The 23,254-nt window shown below is 36.2% G+C and overlaps 1 protein-coding gene across 2 annotated transcripts in view; it reads right to left on the bottom strand.

Moving 5' to 3' along the window:
* Positions 1–23,254, bottom strand: part of HTR2C (5-hydroxytryptamine (serotonin) receptor 2C, G protein-coupled) — a 259,938-nt gene that overhangs the window by 201,982 nt on the left and 34,702 nt on the right.

Genomic DNA, 23,254 nt, shown 5'->3' with positions numbered 1-23,254 from the left:
CAAAACCTCATCCTCGTGGATACTAGTCAGGTTTGTAACTTGCTGAACCACAATGGGAACTCCCTGAATTGCATCTTTTTTCATTTAAGGTACAGTAATAAGACCTAAACTATGAAATTTAGACTTGATATTTCCAAAGGTGTATACCTATTAATGCAGTTTATTTTATTATTGCCTGAATGAAGTCTACCGCTTGATGTAATGGCATAATATATAATGCCATAATATTCTTTTTCAATGAACTGTGTTCATTATCAGCTACTGGGAAATAGACACACTTTGTTCTAGAGAGTGATTTGAACTTTATTGTGGAAAAAAAGTAAAATGTTGAAAGCAGTTACTGAAAGGAAATGTTTTCCCTTGTTGAAACTTATATGAACTACCACTTGCATCTAGCCAAGCCTGGAAAGACAGGAATTTTTTTTTTTTTTTTAATTTCTGAAGTTAATCAATTAGGAAAAAAAACCCTTCAATATAAGAGCTAGTCAGAAAATCACTCTCAGCATTTCACAGAATTGGTTCTTCACCTTTAAATGAGAATATACTAAGTTATCACTATGCTTGTCATTGGGTGTACATTTTATCATTGCAACTTTATAGTCTGTGAACAACACATGGCTTAAATATTAATTGTACTGTTTAGAAGAAGAGATGACATGTGAAAAGTATCTTGCATTTCAAAAATTTAAATTTCAAAACATAACTGCTTTGTTCTACCTTGAGGAGTTTGAAAATAAGTCTCTGTTCTGCAAAAGTTCTCAATCCACTGATTACAATCACCTGGTCAATCTCGTATCCCAAGGAAATCAATCGTAGTGACAGTTGCCACTCTGGCCTCCTCCCTGTATTTTCTAAGCATGGAGGAGGACAAGTGAGCACCTGCCTCCTAGATTTTAGATTGAAAATATTCCTTGAACAAATCAGGATTCTTTATATGATGATGACAGAATACAACCTTCTGGAAAAGGCTTGGACTCCCCTAACAGATGGGTCTATATTCTGATCATATGTTTTCCTTAAAAAATAAATTTCTCACAGAATTTGTAAATGGAATTTAACAATATGTACAATTTAATCATCAGTAAATGGCATTTGAGGTATTTATTTCACATGGTTTTTATCACAATAGAAATCAATAAATATGATCAGAATATTCATAGAGCTATTTATTGTAACAGGAGAAGCCATTGATATTTCTTGTCATAATAAAAATAATGTACCAAATGAATATTCATTTATGGAGCTGCTTAAGTAAAAGCAAAACCCAAAATATTAAAGATCAGTAAGGATATTCATCCTTCCCTTAGAATATTATTGAAACAGTTGACATAGTAGTATATAATGTAATGAGATAATATTACATAATGGCCAAAGGCATATTACAAATAATCACTTTTAAAGTTGTATAAGAATTCCATTTACAGGGAGTTCCCATTGTGGCTCAGTGGAAACGAACCTGACTAGTATCCATGAGGATGCAGGTTTGACCCCTGGCCTTGCTCACTGGGTTAAGGATCCAGCGTTGCCACAAGCTATGGTGTAGGTCGCACCTGCAGCTCGGATCCTGAGTTGCTGTGTCTGTGGTGTGGGATGGCAGCTCTAGCTCCGATTTGGACCCTCAACCCCTAGCCTGGGAACCTCCATATGCCATGGGTGCAACCCTAAAAAGAAAAAAAAAAATCCATTTACAACGTATTTGATCTCTATGTTTACTAACAGTTAGGCCCAGGGAATATCACATCTCATGCCTCTGCATTTCAAAAATGGATCACGACAGATGCTGTGAAAGCCCTATTTGAAGGTATTAAAACTGACAAGCTTGATCCTTAAATTATGAATTTCTATATTGTATTGAACTGTCTGGCTATCTTGTTGCTGCTTCTCAACTTTGTTCTTAATACGCGGTTCAGGAAATGATTAGGTTCACATTAGTTCATCTGAGAAGGAGCTGCCCATTTCTGAGATTCTGTAAGTAGTTTTGTTTTGAAAAATCAGTGAAACATTCCATTTAATCGATCATTCCCTTCTACATTAAAAAGACAAAGTATATTAGATTCCAGATATAAGAGATATCATATGGTATTTGTCTTTCTCCTTTTGACTTACTTCACTTAGTATGAGAGTCACTAGTTCCATCCATATTGCTGCAAATGGCATTATTTTGTTCTTTTTTATGGCTAAGTAGTATTCCATTGTGTATACATACCACATCTTCTTAATCCAATCATCTGTTGATGGACATTTAGGTCTGGAATCTAATATACAGCACAAATGAACCTTTCCACAGAAAAGAAAATCATGGACATGGAGAACAGATTTGTGGTTGCCAAGGTGGGAGGAGGGGGAGGGAGTGGGATGGATTGGGAGCTTCGGGTTAACAGATGCAGACTGTTGCCTTTGGAATGGATTGGCAATGAGATCCTGCTGTATAGCACTGGGAACTAGGTCTAGTCACTTAAGATGGAGCATGATAATGTGAGAAAAATGAATGTATACATTTATGTGTGACTGGGTCACCTTGCTGTACAGTAGAAAATTGACAAAACACTGTAAACCAGCTATAATGGAAAAAATAAAAATCATTATAAATGAAAAAAAAAAAAGACAAAGTAATCTATAACTTTGTTATAGAGTCCAGTCAATTGCTCTGAAGCACTGTGGGTGCAGATGTACCTTCTTACAATGCTTTCTGCCCTAGAAAATTTCATAGCTCATCAGAAAGAGAGTACCCTTCCTTCCAAGTATCTATCTTTCTAAATCTCCACTTAGATTCCTTTCTTTTTGTTCTTACACTTAGCCAGTGCTGGCTTTCTTCAACTGCAATCATACTGTCTTTTAAAAAAACAAATTTGCCTTGCTCAGAGTCTCAGCTTTTTGGATTATCTACAACTGGTTAACCCTTCAGATCTCAGTGTGAGTTAACATCTTAATTTTTCTTCTCTTGTTTTATGCCTGCCCCCTTCCAAAAGCTCTATAAGGTGTCACCAATCTCCAGAAGTTTGGGAATGAGGCATCGAATTTGGATCATGCTCTTATTTTGCCAGAGCAATGATTGAACACACACACACACACAGAGAAAATGAATAGGGGTTTGAATTGTGTTTACTTCTATACCACCAAATAACTGAAGCCATTTTCAAATGAAATAATCTACTTTCAAATTTGGCCTTAATTTTAAAACAGACTTAGTTAGAGATATCTGTGCGTTAATATTTCAACACATTGTCAAGTGATTCCATATGCCTTTTGCTTTTGCTCTCCCTATGCTCACCACTGCCCCCCCCCCCCCCCCCCCCCGTGCACAGCTTTAGTCAGAAGTTTTCTAAGTTTAAGTATTTTGTAAATCAAGGGGTAGAATAGTCTACTATGACTGGCAGAATTTTAAAAACATGACTTAAAATTCTGAGCAGTATATCTGAAAAGAGATTCCAAATGATTTACTTACGATCTATTTTAGGTTCCTATCAGTTTTCAGCTGTTCATATTTCTGATTTAATGATTTATATAGTTGCTTTAGTACATTTACAGATTTAAATGTACAGGAGCATGTATTTCTGAAAAAAAAATGCACTGAAAATTTAAAATTTTCAATGGGACTACCTGGAAAGCTAGTAGAGATTTCTTAGCACTTGGAATTCATTCGGAATATTTTCCTGAAAGGACTTCAGTTTTCTGTTCTATACTGAACCATGCAAAAAAGTAAGGGGAAACCCCTTATAGCAACATTTACACCATTCTATATGTACAGGTATAATCTGGAGAAAAAAAATACCCCTCAGTTCTAAATCTTAATAATTTGCTTTCTTTAGAGCAGTCACTTATTATCAAACCCTATTTTAGCTCCTATTTTTTCTGACACCTCTGCTTTTCATGCAACTATATAAAATCTTGACTTCTCTCCTTCTCATCCCCTACTGGGACTATGACCATTTATCCATTTATCTCTTTGAATTTCCACAGGGCTTACTGCCTATACCACATATTTGGAATTTTAATACAAAGAATTGTGGATTATTTTGCAATGATTTCATGTGCATTTCTTTTGTCATTAATAAGTCTGCATGTTCCTCTGGGTAAGGGACATTTGCTTATAGTTCTTTCATGTAGCTCAGCACATAACTCTTAGGTTTATATGGATGCAGAAGAAATAGAAGAAGCATGTAACAGCGTACAAATTGGGACACTTTTGAGAGTCAAAAAAGTATTCATATTTGTTCATTAAGTGTAAACTGTGACTATCCTGGGCAACTGACTTTCTCAACACATGTTCAATCAGGATCATTCACTGCTCATTGTAAAACTATGGGGTATTGTTTATAATTTACCTTATTATACTGAGTTGAATTATTTCTAAAGAAGTAATCGCTGAAAAATCATAAACATTGTGGAATTCTACTGAATACGCGTATGCATGTTTTGTTTGCTTACAAGTCATTATGAATGTTTCCACACAACAGTCAGTTGTTGCTTTAAAACTGCAAGGATAAAGTTAAGTGCAAAACTTCTGTTGCTTCATTTGTCACCATTCCAATATTGAAAATGTGGCTAAGAGCGAAAAAAATTGTCATTGTCTTTAATTCTTTCCTGATGATAAAACATGAAATATGGCTTTCATGTGGGGCAGGTGAGGCAGGTGCTAGTAGGAGCTACAGACAAAAAGAGCTAAATTTGAAGTTTAAAAATAGATTTAAACAGTCCATTCAAAAAGTATCAAGACACACTATGATTTAAATTTGAGGGGGGGAGATAAAATATGGAGACATAAATAAAGGAAACAAAGTCCATGACAAATTCAGACAATAAATGGCTGAGTAAAATTTTATAGCATTTACCCAACCATCATACTGTGTATTAACTTAATGAAAGAAATCTTTACATTGATTTGTTAGCAAATAATCAAATAAGTTTTTGATATAATTTTCATAATACAAGTATGTATTTTCTCTTCAGATATGTAACAAAGGTTCAGACATCCCAGAAAGAACAGTCCATAGTTTTAATTTATTAGTATTGCCAAATTACAGGTTTAATGATAAAAGCTCCCTGCAGCAGAGTGCATTTTAAGCACTTGAACAATGGCAGTTACACCATCTGCTCCAGATAGAAATTTGCTGTCTTGACAGTAACGAAGGACAAATAGGCAAAACAGATACATCAAGCCAGAAAGAGGGTAAATGCAACAAGGAAAGATGCATTTCCTAGATAAATTGCTTTTTCTTTTGAATACTACATTCTATACTAAAAAACACTTCATTCAACTAGAAGCAGATGTTTATTAAAGAGAATTCATGGTCTTCATTACAAAGAAAGTTTTACATCATAAGAGAATCTAAACAATCATACTCTTCCATCCTCATCATTCTAAATGAAATTAAAGCACACAAGCAGGAAAAAGAAAAGCAAAAATAATTACGTGGGAAGCAAAATAGCATGTTGCCCTTAGGAAAAATGCTGAGAACAGACATTAAGTTGACAGATTCTCACCTGCCCACATGGACTTCCAAGATAAGTCCCTGGACTACATTATTTTAAGAAATTAAATTTTAAAGATCTATTTAAAAACACTCTCTTCACACATCCTGTTATCAGTGTAATATGTGTGTATATGGCTGGGGAGGGATAGAGGGATGTTCAAATAGCATTTATTCTGCTTTAAATAATAAGAGGAAAAATAAAACTCTGTATCATAACACATTCATTCACAAAGTTAGTAGGTCATATGAATGCTCTATTTTGCCATATGTCTAAGAAAGAAGATATTTATGTTCATATTTTTAAGAAGAGGCCAATTTTTGGAGCCTCAAGATAAGAAAGTTTATATAGAAGCACATGGCCCATTTTCTAATTCCATTTTGTATCACTCACATACTTGATGTTCAATTTTTTTTATCTTTGGTTTAATGGTGGTAATAAAGATGGCAGTTGAAAAGTAAAACAAAACAAGACAAAAGTGGGATCTGAATATGGCTGAAAGAAAGAAATTTAAAAATATATACTGTATAGGAGTTTCCATAATGGCTCAGCAGAAGTGAATCTGACTAGTATCCATGAGGACACAGGTTTGATCCCCGGCCTTGCTCAGTGGGTTAAGGATCTGCTGTTTCCCTGAGCTGTGGTGTAGGTCACCTCTTGGACCTGGCGTTGCTGTGGCTGTCATGTAGGCTGGCAGCTACAGCTCTGATTCGACCCCTAGCCTGGGAACCTCCATATGCCATGGGTGTGGCCCTAAAAACAAGATATATATATATATAGTATAAAAAATCTGTTCCTTGCCAATTGTCAGGGGAAAAAAAAGTCACAGTCAACTTCTTTGCAGTACAGATACTGACTCACAGACTTTGGAAAACTTATGGTTTCCAAAGGAGACAGCTCCGGGGGTGGGGGGATGCGCTGGGGTTGTGAGATGGAAATCCTGTGAAATTGGATTGTGATGATCATTGTACAACTATAAATGTAATAAATTCATTGAGTAACAACAACAACAAAAAAACTTATAACCAGCTGAAATGAACCCAGAAAAAAAAGTCAGTTTTTTAAAAATTGCATTTTATATTTCAATCATCAAGAAATTATGTAGTTTGATATATATTTTTCACTGATATACTTCATCCCAATTGTCTGAAAATAGTAAAATCATAATTAGCCACAAGTTGCATACATTATTTTACAATGTTGGCCTGAAGTTAGCCCCAATGTCCTTTTGGACTAAGCGTCCTAAAGACATTTCCTAGGAAGGTAAGTTTACCACCCACGATGTAAACAATAAAAAAGTGTGAGGTCTTATTTCAAAATAATTATTTTTGCTTAAATAACTTACAAATTCATCTCTCCCATATATTAATCTTTTCTGGACTTCAAATGAGTTTTCAGTCTATGTTTTATTTACCACATAAAACAGTGCTACGTTTTATGTGGTACTAAAACTAGGGTATTCAATTTTCTAGAGCTTTCTTCAAGTTCTGGTTATAAGAATTAATGAATGACTTCATAGGTAATTTACATGAGTTTATCCATCAGTGATTATTTATTGAGCTTCTATTTTATGCAAGGCACTGGGCTAGGTGCTGCAATAAGTACTAAGATCTATGGGAACATAAAGTCATTGCTTTTAGCTTACAGCATTGCTAATAAGATAACAAAAATGAATACATAAAATGGGAAACCAGTCATTGCTAACCTGTGTGGTAGAGGGAGAGATTCGCAGAGACTTGAATTTTCCAAGGTATTACGAAAGAAAGAGGGAGCTAGGGTCTTGAGCGTAGATCTAAATTACAAGAAATAACTGGAAAAGAAATCCACCAGCACTAGGTTTAAAGACTGTTATATTATTTATAGGGAATGAAAAGAGTGGGGAAGGCTAGTATGTCAGGAATCTTGTAGGCATGTGTGCAAAAGAAATACACAGGAGCCAATATCTGTAAGATAATTATAATCTCACTTTTGTCTCATCAAAAGCAGAAAATAGCTTATCTCTCTTCTCCTACTAACACTTAATGAGCAATTGTAAATGAAATTTATTTTGTAACGTAATCACCATGACAATATTAGATCATTCCAAGTTAGACTAGACTGAGTCTGAGAGGGTTAATATGAATTGCTAAGAGCTCTACAGCTGGTAAGAATGATGATAATAATGCAGTAACGTTTGCATTTATACAGTACCTGCTCTTAAGCTGATTCAGACATAGTCATCGTTATCTAGTAGTAGCAGATGCTGAGCTGCTTGGTTTGTCTCTCCATCGCTTCACTTTTCTTAGTCAGGGTCCCAGGACCCAGGAGATATGTACCCACCTGCATGCAGGAGTAGCCCACAGCATGACTCTCCCAGCTTTGTGGTGGGATTTGCTTTTGCACTGCTCGATGCCCAGTTGGTCAAAGAGGAGCCCAATGGGTCACTTGCCAGTGCTGCAGACAGTGGAACCAGGGTTGGGACCCTGTGCTTTGTGCCAAAGAACCAGCCTGAATGAGGGAGTGAATAGGAAACCTGAAACACCTCAGGATCCATTGTTTCATTCACTCAGCATGGCTACTGCATACATAGGTCAGCATCAGGTGAAGAAAATGTGAGTTTAGAATCAGGCCAGTCTGAGTTCAGATTCAGGCTCTATCATTCACTAGCTGTGGAACTTTGGAAACTCACTTAAGCCCTCTTGGCTTATATTTCCTCATATCTTAAGTGGGATCAATAACAAGCACTTCATTGACTGATGACTGTTGTGACAATTAGAAGAAATAACTTGCAGAGTCCAATCCAGTACCTGACATCAGTAGATGTTCAATAAATAATAGCTACTGTCACAACTAAATTTCTCCCACATCACTAATGATAATTCTTTTTTTTTTCTTTTTCAAATTACCATTTGTGAGGAAGTTAGTTAAAATTTTTTGGATTTTTTAAAAATTAAGTCCACATTTTTCTACTTTTCTTATAATTTTCCTTTAGAAAAGCCAGGTTGGTTTATACCTAATTTTTTATGTTGGCTTAAATGTTGAGTATGACTATTTAAAACTGCCTAAAGTTTCCTGAAGAGAATTTGTAGATCATTACTTTGAAATAATGTAAAAGACAAAGACACATTTTTCCTGTACATCTGCAAGGAACTCACATTCTTCCACATGCACAAAACAGAAAACCATCCACTTGATGTGCCTACTACTTTTTCTTTTTTTTTTTTTTTTTGTCTTTTGTCTTTTTGTCTTTTTGTTGTTGTTGCTATTTCTTGGGCCGCTCCCACGGCATATGGAGATTCCCAGGCTAGGGGTCCAATCGGAGCTGTAGCCACCGGCATACGCTAGAGCCACAGCAACGCGGGATCCGAGCCGCGTCTGCAACCTACACCACAGCTCACGGCAACGCCAGATCGTTAACCCACTGAGCAAGGGCAGGGACCGAACCCACAACCTCATGGTTCCTAGTCGGATTCGTTAACCACTGCGCCACGACGGGAACTCCTGATGTGCCTACTACTTTTTATCTTGGTTATGACTAAAAATTTGTTACCTCAAGCAGCCATTGGCAAATAATTACCATTAATTTCTTTCTTCATTTTTTGCTTCATGAAGTCATTAATAAAATACTACAAACGAGGCATTAATATAAATGTATGGTGTTCCTATTTTTTTAAAAAAAGCCTTTCTCTATATCCCTTCTAGTTTTGCCCTAGCCTGTTATGCTGCCTTGCCAAATAATGCATGCCCCCTTAGGTGCTCAGCCATCCTGGAATACTAAAAATACTCTAGCTTTAAGTGAGTAGGACAGGGTCAATTATAACCCTTTGTCTGTGAATCACCATTATCATCTTATCAAACATGGCCCTATTGACAAAATTGATTAATCAATCAAAAACTAAAACAATATAGTGTATACACATTGTGAATATTCAATTTTAATGCCAACTTTTTTTCCCAAGTAGTTGTACTAATGTATACTTCTGCCAGTAATGCATAGTTGATTCACGTTCCCTCAAGTGCTTGATACTTTCAAACATTTTAAATTTTATCAACACAGCAGGCATAAAATGTCCCATTTCTTTCTTGCCTGCTCTCCGTAGATAAGGAAGTTTCATAAACAAAGTTGAGGTTTAGAAATTTTCCTAGATGTTTGAAAGAGAATGGGATCAAATATGAGAAAGTTCTCAGCAAAACGAGAACTACAGATGTTATTCTAGGCCCGTGTTGGTTAAAGATTTTTTTTTTTAATGAGGTGTAAGAAAACAAAAGTAAGAAGTACTCAATTTAAGAGTAGAAAAAAGTGCACTCCGAAAGTTAAAGTGCACATAGATGCTTATCTGGGACTCATAAAAAACAAATACTCCTGCCTAAAATTCTAGAATAATGGCAAATTGAAGAGAAAAATGTGAATTCATATTTGTTTCTGCTTTTCCAGTGAAGGAGACTGATTTCCAAACTGTGGTTAATTGGTTAGAATATAGATCCTCTCTCTGTCCTTTTTTTTTTTTTTTTTTTTTTTTGTCTTTTTGCCTTTTCTAGGGCCACTCCCTTGGCATATGGAGTCTAATCAGAGCTGTAGACTCCTAGACCCTTCCCAGGCTAGGGGTTAATCAGAGCTGTAGATGCTGGCCTACACCAGAGCCACAGCAATGTGGGATCCAAGCCGCGTCTGTGACCTACACCACAGCTCATGGCAATGCCGGATCCTTAACCCACTAAGCAAGACCAGGGACCGAATCCTCAACCTCACGGTTCCTAGTCGGATTCATTAACCACTGCGGCACAACAGGAACTCCTAGATCCTGTCTTGAATGTACAGACTATTTGATGGATATAAATACAAAAAGATGGAAAATAACACGTGACAAATTGCTTTTTAATTATGGATTCTAATAGTTCACATTTCCTTTAGAAGACCATTTGATTATGAAGTTGTGGTCCCATTTAATTCATTGTTTAGAAAAAATGTGTTTGTCATTCTACAATTTTGAAAAGCAGTTGTTTCTAGAGTAATTGTTTTACATGTAAGGATGATTGCAACAGCCTTAATACTGAATTATTAGTTCCAATATGCATACTCATCAAAATGTAATGTTGTAGTAAAGATAATTCACCCAAAAGAAATTTAGTCAAAGTTTTTGCTTTCTCAGTGGCAGCTGTTCTATCCCTATTTTTGATGATGTGTCATTATTCTGTCTAACCATGTAGCAATAAAATTATGTACTTACTTAACAGTAATTGCAACAATACATTCAATGCTCTTGTTTTTATAGAAGAACATGTCTAAACAAACAAAAGTTCCTTAATATAAATATATGAAGTTTTTTTAAAAAAACCTTGCTTTTCTTAGGCATAAGATAGATACTACTTAAATACTGCTCCTAAAAGGAGAGCAAACTCACACAATTTAAATATTTACATCAATTTTTGGATATATGAAACATTAGAGAAACATTTCTACTGAAAATTTAACTATTGGCCTTACTGAAATCTTGATATTATAATTCATGACTAGGAGTTACCATCGTGGCCCAGCGGTAATGAACCCAACTAGTATCCATGAGGACATGGATTGGATCACTGGCCTTGCTTGGTGGGTTAAGGATCTGGCATTGCCGTGAGCTGTGGTGTAGGTTGCAGAAGTGGCTCGGATCTCATGTTGCTGTGGCTGTGTTGTAGGCCTGCAGCTACAGCTCTGATTCAACCCCTAGCCTGGGAACTTCCATATGCTATGGGTGCAGCCTTAAAAAGACAAAAAAATAATAATAATAATAAAATCTAATTCATGACTAATTGATGCAGACCAGTGAATTAAAATTGTTTTCAGAATCCAACAAGCATTCAAATTCTTACCTTCATTCTTCTGTGTTGTGAGTAAGCTATTGGACACTACACTCTAAGAAGCAGATCCATAAGTTTACTTTCAGACTGTCACTATGATCTAATGATAAAGTACTCTCTCCACAGTCAATACAGATTTTTTCTCAAGATAATTATATATTTGACAGAAAAACAAAATGCCTTTCTTTTTGCTTGCGTTTAGTGTCCTTCCCCAAAATTTAATCAATCAACCAGCAAATATTTATGCAGTGCCTACTATGTATGAGATGCTTATATAAATACTTAGATAAGATATAAAAAGACAGACTGCTTAATGAGGTGGAAGAGATAATGATGGTCAGTATATATATACAATTCATCCCAATTTACAAGCTTACTTCTTGAAGATTCTCCCCTGCTAAAATGCAGGCTTCATTGATTCTGCCCTTTTGTACCTGTATAATATTTATTGCTTAGAGCTCATTATTTGGCTTTCTGTAGCACTGTACCTTTTTCTTTTTGTTTTACCAAAATTATTCTTATCTCACCAATAGGATTATGAGCAACCTGAGATGTCATAGATCCTAGTCAAGAGTTATCTGCAACCCTTATAATACCTGGCATAACGGTGATCACATAGCAATTCCCCATAATTATTCTGTTAAATGAATCTGATAGTCAAGGGTATATCCCAGTAACTTAGTCCACTTATTCTTTATTCTAACTTCCAGAGACACAAATGGAAAGAAAAAAAGATAAAATTCAGTGTTATGGCCATCAACTACTAGTTCTGGACTCTTCTATTAGTCAAATATTTACAGCAAATTGTGTTAAAGCTGAATAATTTAGAGCAATAAACATCACCTTTCCTGTGATAGTTATTTTGATATGTTAATTGTAGCGTTTTGCTTTTTAAAAACTAGGTTGCATCATTTTTAGCTCTAATGCAAACTTTTTTTTTTTTTTTTTTTTTTGGTCTTTTTTGGCATTCTTGGGCCGCTCCTGCGGCATATGGAGGTTTTTAGGCTAGGGGTCGAATTGGAACTGTAGCTGCCGGCCTATGCCAGAGCCACAGCAACGCGTCTAATGCAAACTTAATGCATCACCTATTAATATGAAGAGTCAAAAATAATGATCTTAGATTTATGTATTTTTCACAAAAAAATAAATTGAGAAATTTATGTTCTCTGGGGCATGATATCATAAAGTATAATGAAGGCAGAACTACTGGATCTATATTCTGGTAACTCCTACTACCAAAATTGCCACTGACCAGAGAGCCTAGCTATACTTTTCTTTTCCTCTAATTCCTCCTCACAGCTATAATTCTGCTATAGGGAATCTCAGTCAGTTGTGAGAGAAGAGTAAAAAAATTATTTCTAAGTGGCAGAATTCAATGTTGGATAACAAACAAAAAAGTTGTCTGAAAACACATCGTAGAGTATAAGGTACATGGAAACTAAATATAAATCCTATTTATCCTTCTATTTCATTTGCTTTGGTGCCTGCCTTGGGAATTTAATATATGAATCAATTCCTTAAGCTTATGAATATTGAGAAATGATGATATTAATTTAACTTCTCCTAAAAGGTTGTCTAGAGAGTGGATGGGACATTAAATAGATGATCATATTTTTAAATTGTGGCTTAGAAAGACCTTTGCCACACTAGCCCCAAATACGAGAAAGCTACCCTAGCAACACATCACTCTATAGCCACCTGGTGGTAGGCAATGTTTGTTACAGGTGTAATAATTGGAGGGTACAATACCAAAACATCAGAAATGTGAGACAAAGAAGAGAGATCCAGTCTAAGTATTTATAGAAGTTTGTCTTTGAAAGAGCTGCTATAAATATTATTAAAACCTCTTAGTCAGCAGCTTCCTCTATCTTTTCCATGTTGCACTCACTTTATCTACCCCACCTTGTTTTGTTACTGAGTATAACCCAATAAGGTCATGGGCCTCATCAGCTCTGCCTCACTGGTTTCCAACATTTTCATGAAGCCCCCCTCTCCTCCACACACACTTGAAGTGGTCTTCCTTCTGCCCTCTTTACACTCTAAATTCAACACCACCTTCAAAGCCAAGTCCAGAGGCCACTTCTTATACCTTATTACAACACAAACAAATCTTACCCTTTCTTCATTTGCTTTTCCTCATTGACTTTACAGCTTTCTTTCCCTGAGCTATCTCTTCAATGACAAGCTCTCAAGTGAACAGTTTTGCCCCAAGAATCACTCTCTTTAAAAATGTGTTTCTAATACTATATGTCAAGTATATCTCTTTTTTTTTTTTTTTTTTTTTTTTTTTAAAGAATAGTATCAGAAAGGGAAGGGAACTAGAGAACAAATTTCTAGAAGGACAGTGATATGTTTGTACTGAAAGGTAAGTCAGAGAAGTGGAAGGTGCTGTCTACAATGGAAGACAGCTGAGATGAAAGTGGAAGCCATAGAAAAACTTCATACCCACCTGCCTACTAGATATGAGGCAATGGGCATCTTAGAGGCAACTCAAATCCAACATGTCTAAACTGAATTTATCTCTGTACCTTCCCTCAAACAAAACCCTTCCTCCTCCTGTATACTCCATCTCAGCAAAAGTATCTTGTATCACTAACTGCTCAAGCCAGAGACCTGAGAGTCATCCTAGGCTCTTCTTTTTCCCTTACTATTGACCAATCACCAAGTCCTGCTCTTCAAATAGGATAACATTTCAATTCCCACCACCTCATTCCACCATGTTGTCTGGACATGCTGTCCTCACTTCATTACATCTCAACCGTCTCTAATCGGGCTTGTCTCCACTGCTACACAACTCTTATCAAGATTGCCGAAGGCTTTCACAGTACCAAAACTAATGAACATTCTTCTGATCTCATAAACTAGAGTCCTGGCAAGAAACAGAATTTACTTTATAAATAAATTCCATATACATGTGAGAAATTCAATTCCACAGGAAAGTCTAAATCTCCTTTAACCCATGTCTTATAACCCCCTCCAGCAAATTCTTTTCTAGAACTGATGGATTTTACCAGAAAAAAATAGTACCTTCTGGCTCTGCCTTTATTTGAAAAATTTGGAGAAGACATTGAAATTTTAGGTTTCTTTAGGATGCTAGAAATATTTGGTCATTTTTTTTTTTCCTTTTAGAATCAGAGGTTACTCTTAGCCAATAATATAAAGGTCTGTTTGTAAACTGAAATTTTGGCTTAGTCTTTAAAGGCATGAGGAGTGCCAAACTCATCAAAATGAATATTAAATGAAAAAAAGTACCAAGAAGCAAACAATGTAAGGAAGGTGTGCTGCACTGAAATGTTAGCACATCAAGTACCAAAGTCAATTTTAAATATCATTTTGAAAAATAAAGTGTAATAAAGACTAATTCATTTATGCTTTTATATCCAGGGGAACATGATGTGTTTTGTTAAAATGAATTTGCAGAGATAAGTATATAACCAATTTAAAGGAAGCTTTCTTTGCAGAAATCTAAAGATATCAAAATAATAAATAATAATGGACATGAGTCATTTGTGCACACTTTCATCCAACATTTATTGAACACATTTATTGAGCACTTCCATATTATTGATAAATGTTGCTTTAACCATTAAAAAGGTAATGTTTAAACTGGGGCACAAATGAATGGATTATAATATTTTAGTAGCACTAGAAATAATACTATTTTGTTAAATGCACAAAATACTTAGGACATATCTGTACAAGTCCTTAGAGATTCAAACTATAGGAAGTAGTAGATGGAGCAGAAAAAAAAGCTCAGAAACTTTGAAGTATGTGCTGAATATTTCAGCCATAAGCTCTCCTAATGTCCTGATTTCAAGCACTTAAACCAAAGTCATTTTCTGGTCAAACATTATTTTCTTTTCTTTTCTTTTTTTTTTTTTTGTCTTTTTTTTGCTATTTCTTGGGCCACTCCTGCGGCATATGGAGGTTCCCAGGCTAGGGGTCAAATCGGAGCTGCAGCCACCAGCCTACGCCAGAGCCACAGCAACGTGGGATCCGAGCCGCGTCTGCGACCTACACCACAGCTCACGGCAACGCTGGATCGTTAACCCACTGAGCAAGGGCAGGGATCGAACCCGCAACCTCATGGTTCCTAGTCGGATTTGTTAACCACTGCGCCATGACGGGAACTCCCAAAAATTATTTTCTGAGGACAAACTGTCAAGTTTATATCCAGGGGCACACCACTAAGTAATTAGAAGTATCAATATCTATTGCCTTGTTTAGCCTCATTTAAAAATAAAAAGTAGAGAAGAGTTTACACAGTTTTGAGATTCGCTAAGTAGCTTCCACATGCTAAGAAATTTTAAGTGGATAGTTTCATATAATTCACCTGACAAATTTATATCATACTGACTTCTTTCCATGTTACTGTTGCGGTAGATACGGTTTTGAGGAAGTAAATGACAATGATACTAATAGCAATAATAGCAAGAAAAACAACAATAGCTACCTCCTGTCTAACATCTGGTATGTGCTAGGTACTTATTACTGGATTGATATAATGGTAGTTTTTCTTAGGCAAGTTCATAGGACCCTGGAGACTTTAGAAAACTCACTTAAGCCCTCAAGGCCTCATATATTAGGCATGTATAATAATAACCACTTTCATCGGACTGTTGTGAAAATTAAATGGAATAATTTGCATATTTTTCAGCATATTGCTTGCTATTGAGTAGACGTTCAATAAATGATAATTTATAACTGTATAACATTTCTTCTCACTTGATGGGAACCCTATTTACAGGTCCTTTGGATATTACAAAGAAACTTATAATTCCCTATGTTTACGTTTGTTATTCTGTAACTTCAATTAATAAAAACATGTTGTCTTTCCTTTCATGGTTAGTCAATATTTTTAAATTACCTAAAATTTTCTGGAGCTCCCATCGTGGCTTAGTGGTTAACAAATCCGACTAGGAACCATGAGGTTGAGGGTTTGATTCCTGGCCTTGCTCAGTGGGTTAAGGATCTGACATTGCCGTGAGCTGTGGTGTAGGTTGCAGACGCGGCTCGGATCCCATGTTGCTGTGGCTGTGGTGTAGGCTGGTGGCTACAGCTCCAATTAGACCCCTAACCTGGGAATATCCATGTGCTGTGGGTGCGGCCCTAGAAAAAGACAAAAAATAATAAAATAAAATAAAATAAAATAAAATTTTCTGATCAAAATTTGAGCTTTCCCTCTAGTGTGGAAAAGTGAAAACTGGCCCTGTGCTCTGCCTTCCATTTTTTTTTGTACCCCTGGGTTATGAGTAAGCCAGAGCTAGTAGTAGATGCACTCCCTATTCTGGGGGCAATCTGGGTAAATAAGTGGTAGTAAATATTCCTCATTTATTACATTGTTGGGAGAATTTAAAAAATTCCTGAAGTCTCTTGTATATAATAATAAGTTCATGATAAATCTTAATTCACTTCCAGGATTCTAGTGAAACGTAACTCCAAAATAACTGGACAAATCCTTTCGGGAGGGATGAGATGTGAAATGGAAAGAGATTTAGAAGAAGAGGAAGAATCCCCCAAAAGTATTGGGATTGAGTTAATTTTATACTTGGTAGTCCATATTTCATAATTCCCAACTCTGGAGTTTTTTTTTTTTTTAATATTTCATCTCATCCCACTGCCACTTCCATAGAAATAATAGAAACATCTTCTATAAAATCTATATGATCTTTGGACCCCTCATTGTGTACGCCTCCTCTGTAGCAACAAAGTCTGTCAGATGCTGAGACATTTGTGGAGAAAATCTTTTTAATCTTCAATCCTTAGTTCTTAGCTTCCCTTTTTAGTCTTCTGTGTGCTTCATAACAACGGACACATGGCTTGACTGCCTTGTTTTGCCTGACTTTGTGATACTCATTTCACTATTCATCAATGAATGCACAAACCCTGATCATTTATATCAATGCTTCCGCAAAGCTTTCATATGAGAACAGTCTGCAGTCACTTGCAGAGAGTCTTGACCTTTCAAACTGTATTTTTTTTTCCTTCCTGATTTCATTCTCTTTCTCCTTCCCAGGGGACCAGTGTTCTCTTAAAATTCCAAAATCCTGCAATTTAATAGCATCCTCCCACTTCTCATTCTGCTACCTGACACCACTACTCACTTTGAAATTATTTAAATATGCATATAAGGAATCCCCATTTCCTTTGAGACTTTTCAACCCAAGTGGGCTTGTTCTCATGTTACACTCCTATGCTTTCAGTTTAGAAAACAGCCTATATCTCCGTCTTTCACTACTTCCCCCCTCTCTATCCAGGAAAGCCTTACTTCTCCAAGGCCTAGCTCCACCGTCATCTTTTCTAAACCTATCCTACCACACACTTCCAGCCTCTGGCAACGTTGTCCTTTTGTCTTTTATGGCCCAGTAGAGTGGTGGGCAGCCTGCCGACTATTTTTGTACAGCCTGTGAACTGAGAATGGCATTTACATTTTTATACGGTTGGGGAAAAATTACGAAGATGAATAATTTATCAAACTAAGTGAAAATTATATGAAATTCAAATTTCAGTGTTCATTAAGTTTTCTTGGAACCCAGCCACACCCATATCCATTTATGTTCGTGTTGTCTATGGCTGACTTCATACCACAACAGCAAAGCTGAGAAGTTGCCAGAGACCATATGGTCCACAACTTCAAAAATATTTACTATCTGACCCTTTACAGAAAAAGTGTGTTGACTCCTGCTCTGTAAAGACTGCAAATGTAGTCTGAGGACCAGCAGCATCGACATCACCTGGGAGCTTGTTAGAAATGCAGACTCCTGGCTTCTTCCCAGACCTACCAAATCAGAATCTGCAGTTTAACAGGATCCCCCAGATGATTCTTTCCACAGTAAGTTTTGTGAAACATTGCTCTGGTACCCACTGTGCTATCTTAAAATTGTTTGTCAATATTTTAACAGATGAAAAATGGAAAAACATGAGTAGGATATTAAAATGTATGAGTTATGGCAGATGCATGTAATTTAGGACAAATTTGGGACACTGCAAGATAACAAAGTGCATTTCAGTGGAATAAAAATAAAGTACAGTATGAGGCTAAAGCAGAAATAAGAAAGCTTAGTTAGCCAGGAGGAAATATGAACTAAGAATTAGAATACTTAGCAATGTATTCATATGGTAACATCACATTTCAATTATATTCATATATATTCAATATGTATATTCCATACAGTCATATAGAGCAATAATCATTCATAATTAAATTTAATGTACATTGAATATATATATATATTCTTTGTTTTAGTGTGAAATGTAAACCACATTAGCAATAATTCTTAATACTTTACTGGTTCTACTATACTTCATTTGCCACAAGTTTGAATTTGCTTATTTAGATAATGCTTAGCAGTGATATGGTTTGATTATCTGTATTATGAAGCTCTTGGTGCATGAAACAGGGCAAGAGAGACCTATTCAATATCCCTGCTGGGCTGTTCAACAATTCATATTCATATGTGGTATCAGGCATTTATAAATGTCAGTTGCTTGTATGGCTAATGTTACATTTAAAGTCATAGCAATACTTTTAGGAGTTCCCATCATGGTGCAGCGGAAACGAATCCCACTAGCAACCATGAGGACGCAGGTTCGATCCCTGGCCTCGCTCAGTGGGTTAAGGATCTGGCGTTGCTATGAGCTCTGGTGTAGGCTTCAGACGCGGCTCTGATCTGGCATTGCTGTGGCTGTGGTGTAGGCTGGCAGCTGTAGCTCCAATTAGACCCTTAGCCTGGGAACCTCCATATGCCTCGAGTGTGGCCCTAAAAAGCAAAAAAAAAAAAAAAAAAAAAGCAAAAAAAAAAAGAAAAAGTCATAGCAATACTTTTACTGCTATCAAAGTTAATTGATAGCTCACATCTGCAACCCTATGTTAAAACCTTAGTAAACAAGGGGTCTAATTTTTCACCTGGCTGTAATATCTATAACTACCACTGGGAGGGGGGAGTAGAAAAAGTCCTCTGCAATTGAGCAACCACAGATTAACCATCTCAAAAAGTTACACAAATGACTTTCTAATAGATAATACTTATTTCTTCGTTCAGTTACTCAGTCAATGAATAGTTAACTGAATCATATACTGGGCACTGTGTTAGATGCTAAGAGTATAATAATGAGCCAATACAAATACAGTCCCTGATCTCATGGAGTTCACATCTAGTGGAAGACATAGTAATTCTCGACTAATCACAAACATAAATATATAATTATGGACTGTGATAAGTGCTATGATAGAAAGTTACAGGGTAATCTCTGAGAATATATAACAGAGGAAGCTTCTTAGGAGGTAGTGTGAGTAGGAAGGCTTCCCTGTTCCCAGAAGAAACATATTTTAGGTTATGTTTTGAAGGCTTAATAGAAGGTAAATGTAAATGGTGATGTGATAGGAGAGATGGGCATTCATGAGGGGAAAGGATAAAATATGATACCAAAGAGGTTGACAGGGGCCAGATCAGGTGGTCTCTTATAAACCATGATAAAAATATGGGTATTGGGAGTTCCCATCGTGGCTCAGTGGTTAATAAATCTGACTAGGAACCATGAGGGTGTGGGTTCGGTCCCTGGCCTTGCTCAGTGGGTTAAGGATCCGGCATTGCTGTGAGCTATGGTGTAGGTTGCAGATGCGGCTTGGATCCAGCATTGTTGTCGCTGTAGTGTAGGCCAGCAGCTGCAGCTCCGATTCAAACCCTAGCCTGGGAACTTCCATATGTCTCGGGTGTGGATCTAAAAAGAAAAAAAAAAAAAAAAGAAAGAAAGGAAGTTAGATTGGGTCCTCAATAATTTTCATGTGTTTAAAAGGGTGCTGAGAGAGTTCCCATCGTGGCTCACTAGTATCCATGAGGACCTGGGTTCCATCCCTGGCCTGGCTCAGTGGGTTAGGGATCCGGCATTGCCCTGAGCTGTGGTGTAGGTCGCAGACGCGGCTCGGATCCCGCGTTGCTGTGGCTCTGGCGTAGGCCGGTGGCGACAGCTCCGACTCGACCCCTAGCCTGGGAACCTCCATATGCCGCGGGAGCGGCCCTAAAAAGGACAAAAAGACAAAATAAAATAAAAACAAAAATGAAAAAATATGGGTATTTATTCTAAGAGAAAAAAATGTTGGGAGAATGAATTTGGGAATGTAAATGTGTACTTGGGTGCAGATTAGTTAGAAGGATATCCTAGTACTCAGGCAAAAGATGATGGAAAGCCAAACTGGTATAATGATGGTAGAAATGAAGACACTTGGGAGCTAAAGCTGACAGGAGTTAGTGATGAATTTGGTTAGGGGACATAAGGAATGGGAAGAGGCTCAAGGATGACTGACAGTTTCTTGCTAATCCAACTCTCTAAGTGACAGTGCCATTAGCAATGATAAGAAACTTGCAACACATTGAGAGTATGTTTTCACATAATTAAAACCCTAAGAAGTCAATGAGAAAACTCAATGGAATAGCAATTAATTATATACAGATTTTAATGAACATACCACAAATACTTGATTTTCATATGTTATTATCTTTTTCTCAGTTTAGCATTAGTTCATTAGTACCTCAAAAATACGAATAAAGATTTTTTTTTTTTTGGCTGCACATGCAGAATATGGAAGTTCCTGGGCCAGGGATCAAACCTGAGCTGCAGCTGTGACCTTTGCCATGGCTGTGGCAACACCAGATCCTTTCAGATCCTTAACCCACTGTGCCACAGCAGAAACTCCCAAATAAAGATATTTAATTTTTAGAAAGCTAAATGAACAACTACCTAGATTTACAAAGGGAATATTTCAGAAAACAATTGTTAGCAAGCTCACATATACAATGTATTACTTGTCTGGATCACATGTTTAATTTTGGTGGAGGTAAAATGTTTTTAAATAAGAGTAAAATGCAATACAAATATGACGATACACAAATATTAATTTCTTACATGTAAAAACTTCCACTCCACTAAAATATCTGTATTTTATTTAAAAATATATGCTTAAATTAGAACATGTACTAAATTCTAATAAATATTTTGAGTGAAATAAAAAAATCAACATTGTTTACATCATAAACTCTTTGATCATGATATCCACCATATTCTGTTACTTAACACAATTCTGTACACTTTTCATGAGTTCTGATTATGTATTATTTACTTGAAGCAAATGAAGAGTTGAATAGTGATAAAATATACTTATTTCATCAAATCCAAGAAATTAAACTATTTATGAATAAAACAAATAACTACAATACACTGCAAAGTAAAATAATGGAATTATCTATCAATGTAGTTAATGCTCAATTTTTGTTATAGTCTATTTAGGTTTTAAAAAAGTAATTTAATTATCTAGAGAAACAAACTCTATAATGATAAATACGTCAGAGAACTCATTGAAAAAATTCTAAGTGAATTTGTATTTATTTGTAGCAATGCATAAATAAAAGATAAAATTCTTAAATTGCTAATGCAGGTGTCAAGCGAACAACAAGTATAAATCCTATCATGACAGTGTAGAGCCAATGAATGTACACTTTTTCTTTATTATATTAGCCTTTCTGTGAAGAAACTTTAAATGCTGATATGGTTCTACAGAAAAAAAAAATTTTTACCTTTGATACTTCCTGGAGGAGTACAGTTGTCCAGATGATCATTTTTCACAGAAGACACTGAATACATCATCTAAATTACTACCTTGACTATGATACATATATTTCACAGTAGCAAAGGTAGCATAGACAGGGCTTTAGGCAAAGTATCGCTAAATGCGAATGATAGCTGGAGACAAATCAGGTCAACTGACTTATGCTGTCAGATCAATTGAACCTTATATAGCTTAAAATAGCTACAGAAATCACCAGGTACCTAACATTTTAAACACTTGGAGAGTATCAGGTTGTGAATTTATACATATACATCAAACATTATAACTGTTGGTACTCTTCTCTATACAATGTGAATTAACATGTTTAACAATATTAACAAAATTATTTACCATAAATAATCAGTCTCTAACCTCTTATATTAAGTATATTGTACATATATTTTTTAGGTTACCCTAGGAGAAGCTGAAGTAGGTAACAATTTTATGCACCCATGTGATGAGACTTAGGGCATATTTTCTCTTTCAGCTCATCAAGAAATTCAATGGTTGGAGCCACATTTTCAATTAAAATGTGCTTCTACTAAAAATGATACTAAAAATAAAATTGGCTTATGTCACATTCTACCAAGTCTGACCTTGGTCTTTATTATCTTGGTTTTTACTTGGTTGTAAGGCAAGGCTTACAAGGCCATTGATTGAGGTGAGACGGTTTTGTGCAGGCACAATTTGAAGCTTGAGAGTGTAAACTTACCTGCATGTGCAAGGTAACCTATTTCACCAACACAGTGAAAACATCTGCAGGCAAACTCAGATCTTCACAAACTTATAATGAGTGACTTCCTGTGCACTCTCAGGACAGCTGCTGGGGCTCTTTAAAATTTTTAATTTTACACTTTTCAAATTTCAATTTTTCCTTTATGGAAAGCTGACTTTCAATAATTTTTCAATATATATTAAACAAAGGAAGTGAAATCTTTGTTATCACCTTAAGTGGTGAGTCATTAAATAACAAAACAAGACAATTTGATTGTTGTCATTCTGATTACTGGTACATTTTAATGCAGTCATTTTGATGCAACTGTCGTGTGTGTGTGTGTGTGTGTGTGTGTGTGTGTGTGTCTTTTTCTAGGGCCGCACCATCGGCATATGGAGGTTCCTAGGCTAGGGGTCGAATTGGAGCTGTAGCTGTCGGCCTACACCACAGCCACAGCAACTTGGGATCCGAGCCACGTCTGTGACCAACACCACAGCTCAGGGCAAGGCCAGATCCTTAACCCACTGAGCAAGGCCAGGGATCGAACCGGCAACCTCATGGTTCCTAGTCGGATTCGTTAACCACTGCACCACGACTGGGAACTCCTTGATGCAACTGTGTTGATGTAAAATCACCATTCTCCT

The sequence above is a fragment of the Sus scrofa genome, chromosome X (genome assembly GCF_000003025.6).
Source record: "Sus scrofa isolate TJ Tabasco breed Duroc chromosome X, Sscrofa11.1, whole genome shotgun sequence".
NCBI classification, from domain to species: Eukaryota; Metazoa; Chordata; class Mammalia; order Artiodactyla; family Suidae; genus Sus; species Sus scrofa.
Note: the sequence above shows the minus strand (reverse complement) of the source record. Positions and strands in the feature narration are given on the sequence as shown.